At 38.0% G+C, this 3,876-nt stretch overlaps 1 long non-coding RNA gene across 1 annotated transcript in view; it reads right to left on the bottom strand.

Moving 5' to 3' along the window:
* LOC146449232 (uncharacterized) overlaps positions 1-1,205 on the bottom strand; it is a 17,228-nt gene extending 16,023 nt beyond the window's left edge. The window contains exons 1-2 of the long non-coding RNA XR_014860633.1: positions 1,000-1,205; positions 1-59 (exon numbers count right to left, since the gene is read on the bottom strand). The exon at positions 1-59 is cut by the window's left edge and continues 554 nt beyond it. This is a non-coding gene — a long non-coding RNA (uncharacterized LOC146449232). The remainder of the gene's footprint in view (positions 60-999) is intronic.
* Positions 1,206-3,876: the final 2,671 nt, after the last annotated feature.

Genomic DNA, 3,876 nt, shown 5'->3' with positions numbered 1-3,876 from the left:
TTCTTTCTTAGCGCAGGTCTCCATCTCAAGTGATCTCAGCTCATCTATGATGGCCACTTCTATCAACAACTACAGCAAAAAAATAATAAAATATTAAACAATTGTCCAGTGCCCAAGTGGGGAATAAGTGATGCATATACTCAGGTTAAAGTTACTTGGGGCTCAATTTGCCAAAATAAAAAAACCCACTGGCCAAAACTACATGTATCTAGACCTACAATTATAACATGATAGAGGGCAGAATTACTGAATGCTGACTGGTCAAGAGAGAAGGCATTTTGTTCTTAATTTTCCTTTCACTGAGAACAACCTTACTCACTCCTGATTGGTCAATGCAAGCAGCAAAAATACTCACTCCTGATAAGCTGAGCATGCCATTTCTACATTAAGTTGATTTCTTCATTTTGTCCCCAACAACAAGTTCTTTCAGATAATATTTCTTTAGAGTTTGACTTTTTAAGCCAGATTGTTTGGACCAAAAATACATGGAAATCAAGTGCTATAGCTATAAAGGAAATTCCTAAAAGTGAAATTTTTGGTATTTGTGTCAAAAGCTAAAAAATTGGATTGGATTTGTCGTGACCAAGTGCTTTCACCTTGCTACGGCTTCTTTCAATGATTAATAACCAAACATAACAGTGTTCTTTTGATCGGAGGAAGGAGCAGGTCAAATTCAGTGGAAGAAATTACTCTGCAAGTTCCACTTCTTTGGACCCACCGTTTGCTATTTTTATCGATCTGTGCTCATGTGATTTTCAAGCATTAGAAAGCTTCACAGCGCAGGTGAATCAATTAACTGATGCCTAACAATTACTATTGGGTTAATGCGTCCACAATCTTAACCATCCTTGTTCCTTTAATTACAGTTTAAGAACTCATCTTTAGTATTTTCCGCCACAAATATTTATATTTTAGGATTTTAGGATTTCGTTGGCCTTACGACTTCTTTGTTCGTTAGAAACAGAACGAGTAAAGACAGGATGAATGCACTCAGCTTACCTTCAGCGTCGGTGAGCGAAAACGTGCCTCCACTTTTGTTCATTCCCAGCTGAGGTAGTGACTTGTTCTGTACCCAAATATTACAGAACGTGGAAAACATTTTCCCGAATGCAGCTGTTACCGAAGCTTGCACTTTAGATAACGATTTGGTGTAGAAACAATCAGTTTTTATCTTCTAATATATGGAGTTTGAATTCGGCGCCATGTTTGAGTTCTCTATCGTTCCCAGCGCTCACACGGAGAAATCCCACGCGACACGCCAGGCACAAATCCGCGGGAAAAAATGCGCGGGAAAACCCAACCTCGACCCCAGTGTTTTCGCGATATTCAAAATGGCGGTACTGGAGTATTTTGTAACGACACACTTCATTTTTACCTTCGCTTTACTGTTTCCGTCCAAAAAAAATATGGTAGCAGCCATATTTGATCCTGTAAAAGTGTAGCAAAGGCAAAAATGAAGTGTGTCGTCACAAAATACTCTCCTCTGTACTACCAATGACTTTGAATATCGCGAAGACGAGCTTGATCCTTCTCAGTACCCCGTTGAACGAAGGGTGAAAAAAGACTTCACTCTTTTGAAAACATCTTTCCTGAATATTACGAATTATTAATTGATCTATAATGGGAAAAAAACTAGTTTCCTAAAACTATGAACTCGGGAAAACCACGTAAGAGCCCTTATAATATTAGACCGGACCCGATGGGCGATAGGTCCGCGCCTATACCCATTAATATTGCAGTAAGGGCCAGTTTAGAAACGATTAAATGTTCTCTTGTTACGAACTAGATGAACAAGGGACAGCAAAAAAATCAGACTCCCGGACGGGAATCGAACTCATGGCCTTGCTCACGAAGTTAGTGCAGCGTGCCTCTTGCTGTTTCTAGTTTCTTCTGCACACAACACCGGTCGGTTGCTCTATCAAAACCACTGAGCTTCTGAGAACTCGTGGCAAGCTTGGCTATTTACTAGGTTCATGTGCGACACGCGTCCTGCACACTGCTGTCGCGTGGCCAGTCGATCTGGAAAGTGTCCTCAGTAACGGCTCTGCGCTAAATACATTGACACTTAAAGTGATTTTTTATAGGTCTCACGTGGCCGCTGTTTTTTTCGGTAAGATTAGGTAGTGTCAAGCTCGATTGATTGTTCTAGAGGACTGTTTGTCACTTCATAAACCGTAGAAAGTTCTTGCGGTCCCTCCTTCGTAATTTTGCGCAAACAAAGATGATACAATATTAGCCAATCACAATAGGCATGGTCTCTTGTTATAGATCGTAAGTGAAGTAATAAAAACCACTTCACTCCAATAATCACCAGGGCGATTTTGAAAACATTTGAAACTTCGGGCGGGATATTAAAAAGCCGGCGGCTCAGAGTGTTCTTCTTTCTTCTTAACACGTTTTGACGTCATCTGTGCGTTACCAGAATGCACACGCAGGCCAAATGGAATCTTTTTGTTTTAAAATATTTGATGATTTTCGATGTCGATAAAAAATGGTGTCATCGATCAAGACTTATATTGTGACGTCATCACCCGAGGTATCTATTGAATAATGCAAAGTACACTTGGACAAACAGCAGCGAAGTGATCTTCTTTGTGTAGATCAGGATCAGCAATATTGAGTGAAAACGTAAAACCAAATGCAAGGCTGATCGGACAGCTAAAAAAGGGTAATTTAATTGCCCAATATTTCGGTTAGACAAAACTAACCTTCTTTAGGGGCTTTAAAAAGCTAAGTAAAAATGGAAATAGGCAAGGTAACAATATTTAAAATGACGTTAATGAAAAGATGAGATAATCATACGAGTGGTTGACAAACAAAAAAGCGCCAGAAACGTGTTCAAAAGCCAATATATTGAAAAACAGAAATTCCATTGGGTTCAAGAGTTTTGCCCGTGGAAATTAGAAATGCTTCTCTAGCTTTGCAAATGTTACAGTTGATTAGTTCTAGGGGATGAGTTCTATGTTGTTGATTAAATGGCTAGCAAAGAGTAAAATGATCTGAAACGGCAATGTGACGTTGTTTATTGTTATTTTTTTTCAAGGTATCCGGTCTTGGCTAAAACGAGTCGAGACTGCCACTTAACATAGACTGTGCAATATGGCTTAGCAAAATTATGTATACTAATATTTATTTGCCATAAATGACGTTATAACATCCTGTATAAGGCTTATAGACATTAAAGGTTGCAAAAGTTGCTCAAAATGACAAGATACTAATATACTAATGCGCAATGCAGTCAATGGGTCTGAGTTTAAACGAGGTCCTCAATAGAAGTAACTTGGGGAGTGATTTTGCATACAACTGCAAAGCTTGATAAAAACCTTAAAATGATTATTAATAATAATTTTAATAATCATTAATAATAATTAATAATACTTAGTCATTTAGTATTTTTAAATTGTACCTTGGTTCCACGTCGGATTGGAATGAGCCTGTATTAGCTATAGATGTAACATGGTTAATTAAAAGTATTGTATAGTTGCCCCAAATAAGCAGAGTTGCCAAAAATTAACTTGCTGAGTAACTTGGGCGCAGCAAATCGCGCGAGTGACGCATTTGTATCTTATTCTTTTCACTTGTATTGATTCACTGCCTGGATAGTGTATAATTATCCTATTATTACAGGAAATTAAAGCTGATATTAATCAAATATTCGACTGATATTAACGCGACTTAAATAAACGCGAATTGAGGGGAAATTTGGTTCGGAAGAAAGGGAATTTACGCGAAAAATAAGACCAAATTCACCAGTGAATGAAATTAACGGAAATTTATCACGTATTAAAGAATCCAAAGTCATTTCGTCCCAAATGCACGAAAAGATTACTGAGAAATGTAATTCTGGGTGCTAGAGTAAACCTGAAATCATTCTTA

This window comes from Pavona decussata, unplaced genomic scaffold (assembly GCF_977016875.1).
Source record: "Pavona decussata unplaced genomic scaffold, jaPavDecu1.1 SCAFFOLD_602, whole genome shotgun sequence".
Taxonomy (NCBI): domain Eukaryota; kingdom Metazoa; phylum Cnidaria; class Anthozoa; order Scleractinia; family Agariciidae; genus Pavona; species Pavona decussata.
The sequence above is the reverse complement of the archived record's forward strand: the minus strand, read 5'-3'. Positions and strand labels throughout refer to the sequence as shown.